This window comes from Acipenser ruthenus, chromosome 25, assembly GCF_902713425.1.
Source record: "Acipenser ruthenus chromosome 25, fAciRut3.2 maternal haplotype, whole genome shotgun sequence".
Classification (NCBI taxonomy): Eukaryota; Metazoa; Chordata; class Actinopteri; order Acipenseriformes; family Acipenseridae; genus Acipenser; species Acipenser ruthenus.
Window position 1 is genome coordinate 5,983,583 of NC_081213.1, and position 20,954 is coordinate 6,004,536.

The window sequence follows — 20,954 nt, forward strand, 5'->3', positions numbered from 1 at the left end:
TGCAGTCGTGTATTAGACAGGGCACAAGAAGTCCAGTACATTTTGCAAATGTCCCATTCTGAGATCCCTCCCCTCGGGGTTCGTGATATCTGAACACAGGTCTATTTCTTTTTAACTTGCAACGAAACCCGAATTTGGAAAAATACCACTGAGCAGAGGGAGTGGTTAAAGAATATTAGTTTATTAATGAAATAAATACATACTCACACAAAGAAATAAGGATTACAGTGACATGTGTACTATGGTAGTACAATTATTCTGACTAGTTTCAAAGATAAGTTTCAGATAGGGTTATACAGTTTGTGTGGGGTTTCATATTGCATGCAATGCAGTGACTCTCAATGGAGGGGTGATTGCAGCACTACAGTGACAGTCTGTGCTATCAATTAATACACACTGGTATTCCATTCAGTGCAAGTCCATGGCTATTTTGTACCATGGAATGAACATATAGAGACCCGTTGCTATTGCATTGTAGTCCCACAGCAGTGCAATTGCAGATCATTTGTCAAGGGCTATCCTCTTCAGTGACTCGCCAGGCACTGTCCTAACCTCCCCCTGTCTTTTTCATTAATCCAGGTTTTGTACCGGATGTGTAGCTTTGTCCAAAGAGCTTCGTCCGAGGCTTCATGCTGTTGCTTTACCTAATAAAAGAACATGTGCACAGGGTTAACCTGAAGGATGTATATATATCTGGTAAATAACGGTCACAGCACACTGCCCATAGCATCTCTGCTGAATGCAGACTGATTGAAAGATGTGGACTGAGCTGTACACAGGAGCACAGTCCCACCTTATCCACGACTTTCCACTGAGCTGAGCTGACATCCTGACACAAGCAGCCTATATGACATCTGTTTGCCCTGCATTGCAGTCTGCAGAGACAGACAGACTTTCAGAGCAGAGGAATGGGAAGAACGCCACACCATAGTAAGGCTGAATTGGATTTACATGAATTTAGGTTAGGGTTCAAAAACAGGTTTCATAGGTCTCAGCAAGTGTGGGTTCAAAAAGACAACATGAAAACGTATGTTTGGTTTTTTTTAACAATCTCCTCTTTTCTAATAGTAGTGTCAACATCCCTTTAAAAAGTTTCCCACAGTAAAAGCAAAGTGTAACGCAGTACAGTGAAAGCATGGCACAGCAAAGGTAAGCATTATAAAGCTCAGAGAGGTTTTGGTAAAGCATATTAAATATATGGCAAACTATAAAAAATGATGATTAATACAGAGCACAACCATAGTAAAAGCATGAGAAAACTGCACATTTACCATGCTAAAAAATGCGAAGAATGTTTTATTTTCATTCAGCTAACCCATCATTGATCAGATATTATCTGCACATTGTTGTCCTCTATCACATTATCATTTTTTTGTGATGGATTTATACCTTTATGCTTTCCTTCTGCCATCTTTTGAAATATGACATATTTAAAACGTCGTTCTGAAAAATGTGAAATCACTGGTTGAATGAAGGATAGTTACACAAGCTGGGAAAATACGAAGGATAGAAGAGATATATAGTTTAGAGATTGTGAATTAAAACATACCGCAGATTAGGGATGTTCTTTTGGACTAAGTATGTTTTGAATAATTTATTTTGACAGAGGAGAGGAAAGAAGGGAGAGAATTTATTTTCAACAGAGTTTAAAAGACCATATTCAGCAACCATTGAGATGAATATTTCTATGCATGCTTTCTTGGTTTTCAAAGTGATTATGAAGCATTATGCACGTAGCTACACAGTCTAATGTAGACTTCATAAAGGATTATCAGTGCTATACAGGGTCCAATTCAAATACAGCATTACCAAACCATTTGCTTATTTTTTGAAACTTTGCTGTTAAAATGATTTAAAGCCTGTGCATACCCGCAGGTGGTACCTTAGTCAGCAACTGCCTTTTTGTCAGACTTAAAAATAATGGCAACAGGAATCCGTTTAATACATCTCCTTTGGAATATGCTGACTTCACACAACGAGACAGCGGAATTTATGGTCAAAAAACATAGCGAGCATGTGACAGCTCGGCTCGGCAAAGAATGGAAACAACAGCCTGCAGCAGCAGCCCTATATGGGAAACACAAAGTGCATGGGGAGAGAGGAAAACAAACCGTTCCCCAGGATCGAGGCTGGCTCGCAGGCTTGCTGTCCCTGTGTTTAGCCGCATGCACTCAAGCTATTGTAAATCACTCTTCAGTGAATTTACAGGCCCGTCACACGATATGATTTACAATAAATTTAGCTTCCCCTATTATGTCCTTGTACAGCATATACTATATTTGTTTGAATTTACACTGAAATATTACAACTGGTGGAAAGTTACTGCACTGAGACATCTTCAGTATGCTAAAACACAGCTGAGGTGAGGGGTTTGCAGAGGTATGCTGAATCGAAAGAGTTTTATTAGCTTTGTCTGTAAGAAAGAACTCAGTATTTGGTCCCTGTTGTGTACTTCCTGTTGCTTTACATCATGTGTCAAATGTGTAGTTTTGAAAGATAAACCTATTATATCAAACATGTATTTCCATTTTAAAACCTAGTTTCTGGTACTGCAATTAGTTGAAGAAAGTTCTCAGTTTGCTTGCCTTACAGGAAGCCTGTTCCCCGTTCCACTTCCTTGATCCTTTCACGTGAGTCGTGTTTACTGGCTGCAAAGCATGTCAGTCAGTGGGAGAAGCAGCCGGTTGGTTAATGCCAGGAATGAAGGCGTTGAATGAGAGGGGACACTCTCCAGGTGTAATGACCAAAAACACACGAGAAACCTGTACAGTATCTAGTAAAAAAAACTGCAAATGTTTAAAAATGATGTTAAGAGAGAAAGAAAGTATAAAAACAGATTTCTTTTTGGGATGTTGTAAGTACAGTACCATCAAAGCCCTGCTTGGATATGCAGGACACCCTGTCATGATTTTCTATCAAGGCAGAATTAAAAAAGGCGTTCTTTTTAACGTCACTGTCAATGTTAAAGATAGGGACTAATTACGTTTTATTTTTTTGATTCGTTGTTAAACGGAACCAAAGTCCCAGTAATAAATAATGAGACTCAACTCTTCAAGTGCCTAACACAATAGCTCTGGACACTGCATAGTGCCTTCCAGCGTGTGATGGCAATGCATCAGAGAAGATTTACTGAGGTTATTTTGTAGGTCCATGCACTTTGATTGAAATTGAACACACAGTATAATGCCCCACACATTTGCATCAATAGATAGTTTAGGCGGTGGCTTTTAAATGCTTCATTTATATAATCCATCCTGATCCCTTAATTGAATGATGCATCTTTTATCCTTTATCCTGTTAAACTGTATGCAGCCTATTCCCAGTTGTGGCGTATCTACGCTTTTCATGCTGTGAGGTAACACAGGATCAAGTGGCTCGACAGATGATGTTGATCGCATGTATTAAGGCATGCATTCATGCCCTCTTACTCACCAGGGGATTGTGAGCAGTTTTAATTCATACACGAATGCATGTCTTATACATGTCATCAACATCATTTGTTACAAAGAAACAAAGAATGAATACGGGTAATTAAATCCACATGAATGAACAGGGCTGAATTCAAAATGGATTACTTCAGAACACAGAGGAAGTGCAGAAGATGTTCATGTATTACTCCTGTGGGATTCAATCGGAATTCATAATGAATTTGCAGCCGTTTTTATAAAGTGTTTCTGAAAACCTATTCTCAGGAGTATGAGACAGAAATAACTTGGCACAATAGCAGTCCAGAAGAAAGTGGTGTTTATACTCACCGTGAACAGCTTGCTGTCACACAGGCGGTACGTCTCAAACAGACAGGGCCTGTACCAGCTGCCATGTGTCACTGTCACCTGGAGGTGCGGCCAGTCACGGCTGCCTGCTTCCTCTCCCGAACCCAGACATGACTTCTCTGAGCTGGCTGCCCCTCCTGTCACCTGGTAACAGAATACAGCTTGCAACTGCATGCGTTGTCCAAACGATTACACTGAAACAGTGCAGTAAATAAATTAGTAATTCAGCGTAATTCGTTTTGTTATGCATAAGACATTATAAAAGTAGCAGTCATTTTTAATCTTTTAGACTGAAACCCAAACTTTACCAACTCATTAACAGCTGTCACTAGAAGGTCAATTGTGTTTATTCAGGATAATGCTAAATTATTCAGGTAGACAGTACCTAGAACTGTGGCTATTGTGTTAATTTCATTCATCCATATTTTGGGTAATAAAATGTATTGGAAGAACACACACAGCCACACAATACACCACAGCATTGAGCTGCCTCTTTTACTCTTATCTTACTCTGTTTTGTACTTTTCTTCCCTGTCCCCAAGTATTACCACAACATTTACTAAGAAAACCGTGAATTAATTCCATCAATTTCCACATGATTTTGAATTTTCGGAATGAGCCCAGATACCCAGAAAGCAAAGGGCCTTGAACATGACTTCTGTAAACAGAGCTTCAATATAGTGCATCTTCCTGTGTATTCCAAACACATGGGAGCACTCCGGTGAAGTCCTGTTCCTGCAGGGGGATGGTTGGAAAGCTGCTGTTTGATTCTTAAAGGTTCAGTAGAGCAGCACAGGCGTGTGGTTCAGGACGCACCCTGAGCATCTGCTCTGGACGCAGGTGTCACAGATAAGGTCTGCATTGCATGCATCATATTGACATACCTGCATCAATGAATAAACACAAGTGCAAATACATGCTTTTTAGAAATAACTGCAGCCTGGATCTACAGGTAATAATTCTGTTTACGGATCTGTGATAAACGATCATTAATGCAGTAATTCTTGACTTCTACCAGACCATATTGAGTAGCTTCACCTGCTTTAAAAAACCATACCTGAAGCACCTCTCAGAATTCCATTCAACTGCAAAGTCAATTCAAAACGATGACATCACAATCAGCCGCGTATACCTCAGCCAGTAACGGTATTCTCTTCATCAACCGTTTCCCTCTTTTCAATGAAAGTGACAATGGACTAAATAAAGGTCGTAATGATTAATATATATATATATATATGGATTTAAATATCATCTCTCATTTACATCTACTCGTCCTGATTCTCTCTCATATACAAACGTTAACCCATTATTATCCGTAGACTGATATTATTATAAACAACAACACAACTACTAATACTAGTACTACTATTACTGAATATAATAATAGCATACAGTGTTATAAAATATGTAATTATGGCATTTAGAAGACACCCTATACAGTATGATTGTTTATAACTTAAAGTCATTTTTTGATGTTTTATAAATTGATCTTTAAACTACAGCTCATGATCCCATTTCTGTGATTCAGCAATTTGAAACATGCAGCTTTTTCAAATACAACACTAAAGATTGAGAGAGTAAACTGCTGCTCACGGGTGCTGTACCACTTCCTGTTCTGCAGGTCAGCTTCACTCCCGTAATGGGAGACTGGCAGTGAGGTCAGATTTGGGATTATTCTCCAGGGCAGTCGAAAGTAAAAGTATACAAAGACAAATACAACTTTCTTTGAAAACGAAGCAGCCATCTGGTGTGGATTTGGAGCAGAACATTGCATGACATTAGATAGCCTGCACGAGCAGCAACATTATCATTATTCTAAAGGCTTTCTTGGATTTCCAGGTGCTGGACTGTGGGTTGCTGAGATGCACACAAAAAAAGGCCCTTAGTTCTGACAGAGCTGCTATTTTGCTTAGGTACATCGAAATCGTGCAAAATGGCAACCAAGCACCACTTGTCAGTGAATTACTATTTTTTTAAAGGTAACTTTATCATCAGACTTTTATTAGAGGTTGACGAGCATGGCATCCACTCTTGCAGTATTCAATCAAACATGTCTGTCAATCACAAACATGGCTGTAAATAAAACATGTGTGCAACTGTTTTAGTGTGAGGAACAAACGTTGATAACCATATATCAACAGTATATACAGGACAGTAAAGAATAAGAACTGTGAAAGAATGGTTTAATGAACATATGTGGTATTTAAGACCTTGATATCATAGTGTGACATACAGGTGGACGGATGTAGAATCAGACACCTCTACAATCTAATGCTTTAATAAGCGTTTATATGCAAAAATCAAAGTGTGACATGCAGATGGACGGATGGATGGACAGACAGACACCCCCATATATTCTCAATAATGTAAGTTAAATAATGTTAATACCAAGTTTCATGATAAGTAGATAAGTTCTCCAGATACTTAAAATATTAAAATATTTGTGACCTGTGTCCGTATGCATGTTCGTATGTCACAGGGTTGGTTCTGAATCAACCAAGCAGAACAATTGGCAGCCTTATGGATTAAAGGCTCAGGTCAGGACTGGGCTGGTAGTAGTGGAAGCTCTAAGGGTCCTACCTCCACCGTGTCTCACTGTAGCCAGTGCCACTGCCCCCCGTGTTCCCCCTGCAGAGATTCTCTTGCTGATAGGTTCGTTCTGATTCTAGAATGGCCCTGCTCTGTGGCATTCTTAAGTGAGGTCAACTGATTCACAAATAACTTACATCCTATCATAAGGGCCTTAGTGAGTCATGATGAGTCAGTGTTCAAATGCACTTAGTTTACTAAACTAATATAACCCCAGAACAAATGTGGTTAGTGGAAGACGCCTACATTCTCAACCCTCAAAATAATAATCCTTCAACACCAATCTTTCATCTTTAAAGTGTATTTATGCAGTCATAAGCCAATATAATACTAAGGATATGATATTATATAAAGGATATTTCTTTTTAATGTAACTACGTGTCCCTCATGACTTGAGAAGAATGATGTGATCTTTTGTCAATTTATGTAACATGAAAAGCTTAGACTGACTACAAAATATGAGCAAAGAAGAATTTATTTCATATTAAGATCCACTGTGCCAGTATCAGATACCAGAGGAGCCAGCAATACACAGCACTGACATAGCCGCATGGAACTTCAAAAATGTGGCATGGATTTTAAAAGTGAGTGAAAATGGCAGATCAGCAAGCTGTGGTGGAAACATTCATTAGTTCAACAATAAAATAACAAATTAGTCATGCAGACCAGTGGTTCTCAACCCTGGGTCCACAGAGATTTCCAGGGACATTACAAAATTCTGGAAACATTTCTCACTGGTGTGATGTAAGACAAGACCAACAATATACATTAAACATTTAGAGTTTTTTGTGCGATTTTTTGTGGATCTGGCTTTCTTGCATAGCTTTTATCCTGGAAATGTTATATGGTAAATGCAACATAGAAGAACACTGTCCTATGATACATAGCGGTTTGAATGATTGAGAATGGGATTAGCTGACAAGTAATGAAAGCAGTCTTCTGGCAAGGACATGTTAGCGTGGGGCTGTATGGTTCATAGAACCCACAGTACATTGAACCCCCAGTACATTTGAACAAATATGACCCTACATTAACACGTTCTGACCTGTATCCTGTGTTGCCCATATTGCATCAATGATTTTTTTATTCCTCCATCTCATGAGTCATAAATCCCCGTAGGGAACTGTGGCAAAGTGCCCCGCCCCTGTGTGCATTTGTGTGTCTTGTGTATGTATGTATGGGTGCGTATGTTAATGTTGGTGTATAGATTGGTACACGGGATATAAACGGGTCTGTGTTTCACGTGTGTTTAAAGTGTATAATTATATTTAGGCACGAGGATTGCACATCACGCACGTGCATTTAAAATATAATATGTGAACACGGGGTTTCACGTAATTAATTCACGTGCTGGGATTCAAGTGAATAATTAATTAGTAATTGAATCCCAGCACAACAGTATATATAGATGCACATTTTCATTCAGTCGGGGTTGGTGTTCGGTGAGTGGAGAACGGGAGAGCGAGAAGGAGAAAATAAAACAAAGTAAGAACGTAAATTAGTTGTATCTGCTCACCGTGTTTTGTTCGTCTGTCTGTGCACTGTTTAGTTCGTTTCGTTTGTCTATTTATTTTGGCGCAAGTGCCGTGTCCCGTGTTTTCTGTTTAAACCTTTTATTTTGTCATTAAACGCTGAGTGCAGCCATTGCACTCAGCATTTCTCATCACCATCACCGTCCTGTGTATTCCTTTTCTGGTCTGACGCCACCCACTCTGGCCGTCTTTGTGACAGGAACACATGTCTCAACTTTTACTCAAGAGAATTCGCCTGGAGATTTAGAATTTCTCTTAAGCATCCAAGTGTATCCAGATCATGCTCCCTCCTGCCACGTTGCTTGTTTTCTGTTCCCACAATACGCCATTAATTTCCGTCATAGCACCAACGCTTCAGGAGGAAGCATGAATGATACACCATGGTGTTTATAAGAGAAATTCTCCTGGAAAATGCTACTGTGTAAAAGTAGGTTATTGTTTTTTTTTTTTTAGGGGTTGATTCATGAGGTCTATTCAATTGATCGAAACAGCAGGGGGATCTCAATACAGCCACTGTCAAATTTAAATGTGTGTAACATCATGAAAATCCAACATATATCAGTGCATCCATGTCTCTTTAAAGCATTTCTCTCTGTAAGAATATGTAAAACTCCAGAGAGGGTCCTAGTATTGAGAACTGTTTTGAATTTTGAATAGACCCCAAAAATATACTAATGCGATACAAACAGCGTGTGATAAAGATTACTTTTTTGCTATTTAAATAGCATATTCAAAGCATGTCCTCCTAGGTCTGGTTTGAGTGAATGGCTTCATCAAATAATTCAGATCATAAGGTAGCTTTATATATGTTTAACCCCAAAGTAAGCAGAATTATGAGATTTACACTTTCCTCAGTTCAAGCTGTGCATCAGCTTAACACTGTGGGGTCATTTTTAACACTGTGATTTGACAAGTAATGCTGTCCTTGAATTTCAATCAATGCAAGGTGGATAAATGTTTTTTTTTTTGCGTTGAACACTAAAACTCTCAACACTGTATATATGGATGGATGTCAGGCACATACAGCTAGTTCTCTAAGCTTTTCTGTCCTGACTGCATTATTATAGTCTTGATTAAGACTAGACTCATAAGCCCAGTATTCACGTTTTGTGCAGTAATCCCTCAAATTCATTGACATCATTTTTTTTCCTGATTACTCATGTCTTATATAAAGCTGGACGTAGCGTACAGCATTTAAAATCTATGAATCTCTTTCAATCTAGATTGAACACAGATACGCACAAAGAAAATAAAGAAAATGGTTTTAATTTACTATCCCAGGTCCCCAGGTAAAATGGCCTCCCCATAGTTGCATAAGCATATTTGATAACCACACACAAAGAGCGACAGGGAATGTGGGTTAACACAATACTCCCATTGAAAATTACAAAGACCTTCTGTACTTCAGACTGAGTCACCTGACGCATTTCCAGGAGAGCTGTTTACTGATCCTTTTCTTATCTGGTCAGCCCTTCATTTGGTCTAAAAGCATTGCCCCTCCAGAAAATCTCAAAAATTGTTCTCAGGTAGCAGGGCTTCTGTGAATAAAAAGGAAATTAAAACAGATTTTTACACAATTATTGTACAGTGGTTCTGATACGCTAACACTCTGGCACTGCAATAGATGGCAGTATCAATGAAATCTATGAAAATCAACAAGGGACTAAAGAGAATGCTGTCGTGCACATATAAGGGAAGCAATGGTTTTCACAGCCTTGCCCTGCTCTGGCAAATCTGCAACAAGATCAGGCTGACTGGCAGCAAGTTTTACTTGGGATGAAAGTACAAACCACGGGCTGCATTTATCTTTTATAAGTGCTGCTATAAACAACACTAAGAAGAAATTTGACACACTAACGTGAGAAAAAGCTCCAGACACAAACACACTCACACAGGCATTTGGCAGTTTTTCATACAAAGGGTTGCATGCCTAGGTGTTATTATTATTCTAGACTGTTTCTTAACTACAATCTAGAATAAAATAAGTACATAGATAATAATAAATGCAGGATGCTAAGGGTAGAACGACTGTTAATATCACAGAGTCGAAAGGTACAACTAGTTTGGATTTTTTATTAATGATCTGAAATGTCATTCATATGTTAATGAGTTGCTCCCACAACTGGACTTTCTTTCGTCCATTTGAAACAGTTTCACAGTTTCTTTCCTTTTCAATTTAGCTGAATACAATCTGAATACTGTCATTGCTAGTTCGCTTCTAGTATGAACTTTACACACACACAAACATAACTAGGGAGGGACCTATTTTTGCATTAAACATGAATGATTGTGATGCAATCACGAAACTGAATTAATGTGGACTGTCAGCGCATTAGCTTTAGCTCAGCGTAAACAGAAACTTCACTCTCACAGATGTACTGTACTCCACCTAAACACTGCGATCTCAGATTTAACCTTGACTTTCCAGTAAGATGATTTACATGCATTGCACATTTTAGAAATAATCCATTCAACGTTAATATGCATGCACTAAATGACACATACCTGATTCAAGGTTGACTTGGCTCTTGTCCATCTAGAACAGACAAACAGTTGCTATACTACTATAGTAAAACCATACTTTAACTGTTTTCAACGCATGGGTACCCATAAGCCATTGCAGCGCCATTCCAACCGCTGTGTCTCCTGCGAGTCGCATGATTATAACAGGAAAGTAATTCAATATTAAGAAAAATATAGGTGCTTGCTTCACAGACCCCTATTAGTACTCATCATGGACTACCTGACCCAGTGATACATTAGGTAGGGCCAAGATTAGTGCTTATCAGGGTCTGTGAAACCAACCAAAGAAGTTTCCCTTTACAAAGTTGGATGCTCCAGTATTCCAAGACATAACGGTGCACAGCGGGAGCACAATCGTTCTATTTGCTTGGCACAGTTTGTGAATATGGGTCGTCTTTATTGCAGTTCCCAAACCCTTCGGTCCACTGTTTGAGTAGTTTTCCAACAAACTTTGATCTTACAGTACAGATGAACCATTGTCATACTTAGTCTTTGGACAATGCTTCGCCAGTCTTCCTTTCTGCCCATGGTTACCCATGACTAACCACAGAGATTGGAGCTGGACCAGTGACAGAAACACTGAAATCCTCTAATTATTGTGCTTCTAGTCATTATAGCATGTCCACAAACTAAGGACACTGATCAAAGAACAGAATAACTTGTGAATTAAACCATTGATGACATACAGGAGAGAAGTCTCTGAAACTTTAGCCACTTTAGTGTCTATTAAACGATGAAAAAAACTTGATTTGATCCATCTGACAAGCTCCTCAGTGCTTGAAGTTTAAATTAGTTATTTATTTTTATTTTTAAAGCAGGTAAAATTGATCTTAGCGTGATTTCCCTCTATATTTCATCCTGCATGTGGTCATCATGTGTTTGTAAATGAAGCAATAGCAAATACTTGTTTGTTTGTGCATTAAACATTCCTAATTCAACAGCTATTCATTCAAAATGCCACAGGATGCGCCCTCGAATCTAGTCTATGTCACTGCCGACCGTGACCGGGGGTTCCTAGGGGGCGGTGCACAATTGTCCGAGAGCCGCCCGGGTAGGGAGGGCTTCGGTCGGCAGGGGAATCCAAGCAATTAAATATTGTGGAATTGATGACTGACAAACGAATCCATGGTTTTCTTAAATCTAGCTTAACAGGCTCTTCAACCAATAAGTCTCTTGAACAAGCAAGAACGACTGAGAATCAGCAAACTACCAGCTGTGACCAGGATAAAACTGTGTAGGACTTTTCACCAGGATACAGGCAATCCAAGTAAAGCATAGTAACAACATATCAAGGCATGGTACACATGAAATATGAGAATGATACATCTGATTAATAAAGACATGTCCATGGAAACAGAAAAGATCAACTACGTTGGTGTGTTTAATATATTGAGGACCCATCCAGACTGTCCTGAAGTAATTTCCTATAAGATATTATTTTGCAAGAGTACATTGGGAGAGGTCTATAGCTATGGCCAACAGTTTTGCATCACCTAGAATTGTAGGATTGAGACATAATTAAAAAAAAAAAAAAAAAACTATATGAACATAATTAAGATATTTTATTTAACATCATGTAATCAAAGAAACTATAAAATTATATTGCAAGTCTACCAGAAGCCACAATTGTACAGTATGGGTTAGGGTTAGAAATGCCACATTTAAAACAAAATCAGTTATTCATTAAGTATATGGAAAACTACAAAGCGGTTTTGTAATTCAATATGGTAACGTAACATTATTCAGCAGGTTTCATTCGACTTTATGAAGCAAAATTAGTTCATTCTGTGGGGTGATGCAAAACTTTTGGCCATAGCTGTATGCTGCACATAATACAACCTCAGAAGCGGTGGTGAGTGGGAATCTCATACATGAGAGAGTAAATGCTGGAGATCTGCCCCACCTCTTGTCTTGATCCACAGATCTACAGGGATCCTGAATTACACACGGAGTGCCAGCTGGACTTGTTCATTGAGCAGGAGGGACGTCAGCAGTGATGACGATTTCATTCCATTACCCCAATCGATCAATGTGATAGAGCCTCCTCCAGGATCATTAGCTTAACGAACTGCAGTCTGTCAGAGTAGCTGTGTGGAACTGAAAGAGCTTTACCACAGAGCAGACCTGCTACACGCTTCATTGGAACAACACTGGAGCAGCTTGGACCACATCCGCAGAGCTGTAGTTTTCAGTTCTCAGATATTCCTGAAATCCCATCAGACGCACAGAGGTCTATTGTAATGATCTAAACAGTGGTGGATCTTGGTACCGCCACCCAAAAAATGTATAAACCACATTTTTTGTGAATTTATATTTGTACTGTATTAAATAAACGTGTCAATGAATCACCTCTGCTCTGCTAAAGATCATCAAAATAGCCCCAAATCGGGGAAGGGTCTAAAGGAAAAGCATGCTTTGACAAGAGCGTGTCAGATACTGAACAATCTGATTGTTTTGTTGCAGATTGTTACTGTACAGTACCAATGTTGTTGGAGAGCAGCGGCCGCTGGATAAATCCCTTTCACAGGGAACACTCGTGGGCTGCCTGTGTGCGTCATCCGCTCCCCAGTAATCCTCTCAGCATCTCTGTTAAGTGACTTGTGAATGAGAACATCGTCTGCTGATAAATCAGAGAGTATCAGAGGGCTTAAGAGAGCGTCTGGGGAGCCGGGACACACTGAGAGAGAGGGGAGGAAGGACGGAGGACACAGAGCTTGGTCGTTAGGGAGAGAGGAGGAGGGGGAGTGCAGTGGGAAGGGAGAGAGGACAGTGGGGGTGCAGTGGGAAGGGAGGGCATGTACTGGGCAAACAGAAACAGGGGTTCGGAGGGAGGGAGGGGGAGGACAGTAAGGTCACAGCAGAGGATTTAGCCCAGAACAGAAATAAAGGTCACTTTTGAAGGAGGGGAAGAGAGCTTTAATAATGAAAGAAAACCAAATGACATGGAGAAACAGAAAAATATAGTTATGACTGAAAACAATCAGATTTTTCGATATTTGATGTATACTGTAGTAGGAGTTATATATAAGTGGTCCACTTTATATAGCTACTGAGTTAATTGCATAACAGACAGAAGGGCTGTGGTTGCTGGTGGGAAGCAGGAAGGTGCAGGGTTGGGGGCTGGCAGACAGTCTGGCAGGTTGATAAAATAATATTTAATACAATGTAGTATCTGTATACTGTATGCTTAACTGAATCAGACAAAAGTTCACTCTTAATATAAGTATAATTCAGCACCCCAAACCAGGACTGACTACCATCTGAATTTGAGATATTATTTCAAAAGATTGCATTGCCATATTATATCGATAGAATGAATCAAAATTATATTTCAATTAAATGAACTAGCACATTTTAAAAACCATCCAGTCAGTGTAAAATATTTACAGTGCCTTGCAGTGCTCTGTTGAGATACACATGTCCTAGCATTTTCCAGAAACAAACTCATCCATATTTCATGTCCACCAGAGCTATTATTTCCATCTTGTCGATAGGCCTCACGTTTCATTTAAATGTATTGACAAATCGCATCTAGTTTTCTGAAGCGTATTTTGATGCAGGTTGACAGCTCATTAATTCCCTCCCTGTGTTGCTTCCTTGGATGTCACAGAATTAGAGAATTAGTATAGATTTTAAAAAAAAACACACGATTGCAGTACCAAAAAAATATCCTTCCATTTCTAATACAGTCCCCTGTGTACGATTGTATCATGAGTTCCCTTGCATGCAGTATTAAGAAATCCGGTTTCATCCAATCGAGACAAACTGTGTGCAGTTGTAGTGGAACGAGGTTATGACTGGGACCTGATGTCGTTTTTCTGGTGCTCACTCATATGACTTTAAAAAATGGCATCTCTCATCGGTAAGCTTCTAATTAGTTCATATTAGTATTATTATTATTTATTTCTTAGCAGATACCCTTATCCAGGGCAACTTACAATATATTACATTATTTCTACATACAATTACATTATTTTTTTTACACATTATTTTTACATACAATTACCCATTTACACAGTTTTTTTTTTGTTTGTTTTACTGGAGCAGTCTAGGTAAAGTACCTTGCTCAAGGGCACAGTAGCAGTGTCCCCCACCAGGGATTGAACCCACAACCCTCCAGTCAAGAGTCCAGAGCCCTAACCCCTACTCCACGCTGCTGCCCATGTCCCATAGAAAGTCGGGATGTGTGATATTGTTTTAAATCACCTACATGTATAATTAGTTCCCTATAAAAACAAGTTCAAACAAATTGTACTGTACGTGCAAAATGTTAATGAAAAACTATCTCAGTACACCACAGATTACTATTCTAAATTGAACTGTACATGTAAAGAAAAAAAGAAAACAACTACTGAATTGTTGCGCTATAGATACTACAGATTCAGTTCAGGTAATTCTAAGATTGCACGATCCTGTATAATAGGCTTTGCAATCAAGACGCCCTGCATAAAATCCTTCCTGTATTTGTAAAACACAAACTCTTGAATAAAGAGCTCTTACTAGTCATGTGGGCGTGAAATGCTCACTCATGCATTGGAAAGTCTGCGTCCAGCAAGGTCACATGGCCTAGTGAAGTACTGGGAATGTAGAGACTCAGTATGTTCACATTTGAGTGCAAGTCAAGAATGCCACAGATGTGTGATTGTGTGCATTCAACCACATGACATTATGGGGATATTGCACAGCCATTTCCTTATCAGATGATTGCCAATGGCAATACGGTGATAATACAACGGTTCTCTACTAAAAGGCAATGCTAGCACAATTCCAGTGGTAGAATGGTAAATGCTGTATATTTTGACATACCAATGGTACGGGAGTGGTTCTCTATTCCAGTACTATGGTGCCACGTGAGTACCAGTGTGCCATCAGAACCATTGCATCGCCATTGCTGGCAGCGATGCTAATACAATTACCCATTTATACAGTTGGGTTTTTACTGGAGCAATCTAGGTAAAGTACCTTGCTCAAGGGTACAGCAGCAGTGTCCCCCATCTGGGATTGAATCCACGACCCTCCGGTCAAGAGTCCAGAGCCCTAACCACTACTCCACACTGCAGTTTTCCTCCCAGCCTGCTGTGGAGATACCTCTGCACACCTGTTTTATTGTACAGAAAGTCAGGGGGTGGCGAGGTTTTAAATAGCGTGTCTTACTGCACAGGGATCCCCCATAGCCAGCTACTTTTTTTCCATGCTAGTGCCTTTTACTTTTTCAGAATAAGCTTACATCCTGTGGTAATAAAGCGGGAGATTTTATTTAATCTTATAGAGGGTTTAATAAATGAATCAATGCAAAGAAATACTGTTTTTTTTCAATATGATATACACTGTATATATATATATATATCAGTACTACAGAACAGTGTTACAATATGTTTCTGTAAGTGCTGGGTTACCTAAATATGATACACACCATTTTATTCCTGTTGACATTTTTTCAGTCCCTCAAAGTGGGAATGTTGAATTTTATTGTATTTACTTTTAGTGTTTTATCATGCTTTCACTAAGCTTTATTACATTTTGCTATGGTTTTACTATGGAATATTTTTGTAAGGGTTACGCAAGCAAATAATATTGAAAAGTTAAATGCATCTAAGATAAAAACAGTGGTGAATATTCAAAAGTGGGACAAATGTTTGGAGATAGATGGTTTTATTGACTAAAACATTCTGCTGAAAATATACAACACATTGTAAAACATACTGAGCAACATGTTCAATGCTAAAGTCATAAACCCAATACATATATATATACTGTATATAAATAACCTTTTGTTATATTAAAACAAAACATTGCACACTCTCGGATCGGAATGTTATCCAGTGCTTACACAACTCCTATTGTATGAGCCATAAACAAGCCATAAACTAAACCCCAGGGAAAGATTACAGATCGATAATCTAGGTCATCAGATAAGAGCTTTATAAATATCAGAACTTCCTTTTCCCACTGTATATAAATAACTAGTTTAATGTTGCAGTTTGGAATGTGTATTTGATGGAATGTTACTCACTAGATATACGGTGAGATCTTGTGTAACACTGCAATCCCATACGGAAAGAAAATATATTTTAAATATATTTTTTTATAAATGGGAAACTTGTTAAATATATGAATAATATATTTATAACTTTACCATATATTTTCAACATATAAAAATATGGCTCACAGATCAAATTATATTTAAAATATATTCCAAATGCACCAGATATGTTTTATACATTACTAATTCATTTTATTTAACTGAATAAAAGATCTCTTTTACAATATATTGTTATCAATATATATTTGCAAAAGACTTATCATACATTTAAAATATATTATGTTTTTGCCTTAAATTTGTCATACATTTTAAAAACATTATTTATTAAAAATATATATTTAGCAACAAATTGGTATAAATATTTTGTAACTGAATAGAAATACATTACGAATGTGTTCATAAGTTTCCCTGAAATGTATAATGATGCTAATATGTGATGTTGACCTTAGACATTGATTAAACATTAACTATATACATATGTAAATATGTCATTACTGTTTTTGTGATAATTGTTGAAGTTATTGTTTTACATGTTCATGGTTAATTTGTGAGTATTTCTGTGATTTGTTCTTAATCGGTGAAAATCACCTTGACAGGTGTGTGCGTCCTCAAGAGTGGGGGAGGTGCCCCTGCGCATGTGTTTGTGAGCGGTGAGAGGTGAGTTATTGCTGTTGGCAGTCTCTGTCAAACAACACTCCGGTGTTATAAAAAGAGCTCAGTATTATTCTATAGCGATTTTAAGTACCGTGCTTGTCTATAATATTGTTTGTTTTGTATTATGTGCCATACACAACATCATACTGTGTATTAAATGTATAGATAATGCATTTTTCTCATATGAATTTTATATTTCTCAATATATTAACTTTACATTTTAAAAGCGTTACGATATATTTAACATATATACATATTTATATATTTTAAATACAATATATATATTTACCATATATCGCATATATTTTTTCTATTTAATTAATTAAAATGATGTTGGGAAAATATCAGTATCATACATTTCTTATTATATATTAAAAATATATTTTTGTCCTGTATGGGATCATGTGAAGCTGCAAGGTAGCATCTCTGGGTTTGGAGAGCTATGGAGTCTGTAATGAACAGGCTGGTGCTCAGCTGAAGGGTCACATGGCTTCACTGAGTGCTGAGTCTTCCTTAGGATCAGGGTCCCTTTGTCAGTGCTCTAAGTCAGCATGTTAAGCTGATCTTTATTAAACTGGATACATTCCATTAAATTAATTTCAGATTCATTTGTGGCTGTCCTCAGTTCAACTTTTCAGCTAGAGATGTGTTTTTTGTTTGTTTTTTTTTTGGAGAAAGAGAGAGGGGAAGTGGGAGGAAAGGATTAAGTTTTTCAATTAAAAAAATCAAACTGGATGCCAGCCAAAGCAATTTCCCAGCCAATTATAAAGTACAAAGGTACCTTTGAACTGCTTACAAATGATTCCAAACCCATTTTCTTACCTCCTAGTCGTGCTTACAATATTATCACTGGTCCCTCTGCCCTTCTGCTGAAGATCGTTCAGTTCTTTGCTTTTATACAGTACTTTGATTTGGAATACACAGAAAAATTCAGAAGCACGGCTCTATATGAAAAGTTGATGCTGTGTCCTGGTACCTATCACCTCCTCTGTAGTAGTTCATTGCATATCCTGAATTAGCATTAAAACACAAAAGATTCTCTGCACAATAAAAAGGGAGACCAGTAATAATGTTAATAAAGCTGCTAAGAGATCATAAATACATTTTCAAGCATTGGATAGCACCACTTCAAGAGTCTATAAGTAAGGTTCAAAAATCTATGTCCTTCCCTATCCTTTCCATGGCTTGTAACTGTTTGTTCAACTTTCCATTTCTAAGAGGTTTTCTTAACGTTGAGTTGAAACGTCTTCTGATCATTGTTCTTAGGCCACGGATAAGAGACATAAACCAATTACTGTTGTAGACTTGTCGTATCCCATCTTGTGTTGAGATGTCATCCCGGGTAAGAACCGGATCGGTCCCAGGACTTCATTTCTGTTGATTTCTTGTTTGTAGATAGGATTTCAGCTGCTAAATATTTAGTTAAACTCTTTATAACCAAGTGCTAGAACCAGTTGGCTTAAGCTAAAGGTGGAAGGTTAATGAGTTCTATTGTGTCTTAAGCATGACCCCTATTGGAATACATTGTAGGCACTTGCACTACAGAGTTTAAGCTCTCTTTCTCAACAATTTCTGTTTTCATCACGAATGGAGTCGTGCATGCATTGCCTTGAAGCAGGATTATAACTAGCTCAGCTGAGACCCTGATGTGCATTTATTTGACGAGTTCTATTCAGCCCTTGAGACGAACCTAATTGAAAGAAGTGCAGCTTCGCGATGCAAAAGTCAGGTAGCATCTGTCACGTGTGCCCACTTACTGCCAGTCACGTTAGTGCCAACATCACTGTAAACAACACCAGCGGAAGGGATGAAAATCAATCTGCAATCAATGTTAGGATCCCTCTGATCATGGCATGATTCAAAATGCTGTGAGGTCGTTATTCCGTGAAATGAAAAAGGGACGTTTCAATCGTTTGTAAACTCAAAGAACCTCAAAGCACATTATATGAGCTTTATAACCCCGGTGTAGTGACATTAAAATGGAGATCACGGGCTTTACAGATCAAGCGCATACAGGACCAAAGCCAGAGGGAACTAATAAGAATATTTGGAGCTGGACTTGTGAGAGTAAATGCTGTACTACTAGTTTGATTGCATCACACGACATTGTGCACCTTTCTTCTGCTAGAGTGTGTACCGTCAGCCATGAATATCACAGATGTGGTGTATATCTATATTGCATGTTGCTAAAGCAGTATGAGTAAACAATACACATTACTAAACTGAGTTCTACTGCTGTATGGACGCAACTGTATTGGTTTTGTGTGAGCATGAGGAGTTCATTTCTTTGAGGTTGCAGAATGAAACCCTGTGGGATTCAATGTTGGGTAATCCTTGTGCCATCACTCATTAATAAATAAAATGATGTATTGTCAGGTGGGCTGGTGTCCAATATCCGGAGTCCATCGTAAATCCTGCGCTGCAGATTGCCTGTTCCTGTTACATGTTCCATTTAATTAGTAAATATAAAGTGAGTGGGGCTGCAGAGAGACAGCCAGGGAGCTCTGCACAGATGCACAGACTCCGGAGTATGAGATAGAGCTAGCTGCACCCTGATCCTAGGGGAGCAGTTTACTGTGCATGCTTGTTTACAGCAGTAAGCTTGGCCAAATGAAATCACATAGGAATGGATTTACAGTACAATTAAGAAAGTGCTGCAGAACCAGCTGTGCAGTGTTTTGGATGCAGAGCTTTGGCAGCAGTAATAGAGGGATTTCCGTATTGAAAGGGACTGTTTAATGTGGCGGTCCCATGATTGAAGTGTAAAAAATATTCTATCTTTGTATTTGAGACAAGAGACATGTTCACAACGGCCCCTTACGTGATTCATTTCTTATGTGTTGCATGTGTTATACATAAAAGATGTGTCTCTCTGTTGCAAGACACAAAAATGGACAGAGCTCGTCTCTCAGTTAGCAGGTGCCTCCCTGCACAAAATATTGATATTGCAGGAGGTACAGTCTCAGCAGTAATGGTAATGCGTCATTTGATGGCAGTTTTCATTAAGAAATATGTGCCATCCCTTATAAAAGTATACCAAAGTAAATTGGCATGGTATGTTTGCAGTTTTCCCATGGTTTGACCATGGTTTGCCATGTTTTTAAATATGCTTTACTATAATCTGGACTTTACATTGCTTACCTATTCTTTGACTGCGCATTATAACACCTTGCAGACTATTGCCTAATCCTGGCTGTTTAAAGTCACAGTGTTTCTATCTTGTGTCCCACGTTTCTCAAAACCATGGCAGGAGGCATTGGTATCAGCAGACACACAGCCCAGCCTTGTATCCAGTGTATAATGTTCCTGCACTTGTCTTTCCTCTTCAGAGCGTGCTGCTCCTCGTGAGACACCTCTGTGTGCTGGAGGTGCCTGTGGCAGGTCTCCTGCTGCTTCTCCTCCAGATGAATGCTTCAGTCTTCCTGCTGAGTGCACAGGATTGCTACATAGAAACAACAGCTCACTGCTCATTACTAATGATCATTAATGAGCTGGAATACTGTAGAGAAAGGGGAGTGAGATTGAGGGATTCAAACTGGAACTCGCAGCGGTTCATCACAGATACACAAATTGTAGCTCCTTTGTGAAATCCTTCAGGATTCCTATATAATAAACTTGTACGCAAGAGTATACAAATGGGCGCTTTCCAGGATCTTGAAGGCATCCATAGCCTGGATTCGGCAACGTTTATAAGGGTTTGTGACAGCGAGAGAATCCTACCTCTGGCTTTTCTGATGCATGCCTATCAAACTGCGGGAGAAGGATACTTTGGCAGAGAAAAATATTTTCTAGAAACAGAAAGAGTAAAAAAAAAAGTTGGTTCTTGAGATCGGCATATTT

The 20,954-nt window shown here is 38.6% G+C and overlaps 2 long non-coding RNA genes across 5 annotated transcripts; both read right to left on the reverse strand.

Moving 5' to 3' along the window:
* Positions 1 to 165: 165 nt before the first annotated feature.
* On the reverse strand, positions 166 to 2,579 carry LOC131701582 (uncharacterized). The gene is made up of 2 exons (XR_009308896.1): positions 1,870 to 2,579; positions 166 to 644 (listed from the first exon to the last, which is right to left on the reverse strand). It is a non-coding gene; the product is annotated as an uncharacterized LOC131701582 (long non-coding RNA).
* A 7-nt stretch (positions 2,580 to 2,586) lies between these two features.
* LOC117413918 (uncharacterized) lies at positions 2,587 to 12,989 on the reverse strand. 4 transcript variants are annotated; one of them, XR_009308895.1, is made up of 5 exons: positions 12,289 to 12,979; positions 10,400 to 10,430; positions 9,313 to 9,432; positions 3,756 to 3,967; positions 2,587 to 2,773 (listed from the first exon to the last, which is right to left on the reverse strand). It is a non-coding gene; the product is annotated as an uncharacterized LOC117413918 (long non-coding RNA). The 4 variants fall into 4 exon arrangements; XR_009308893.1 differs by lacking the exon at positions 10,400 to 10,430 and having other exon boundaries at positions 3,756 to 3,917; positions 7,879 to 9,432; positions 12,289 to 12,989; XR_009308894.1 differs by lacking the exon at positions 10,400 to 10,430 and having other exon boundaries at positions 3,756 to 3,917; positions 12,289 to 12,974.
* Between the last annotated feature and the right edge of the window lie 7,965 nt (positions 12,990 to 20,954).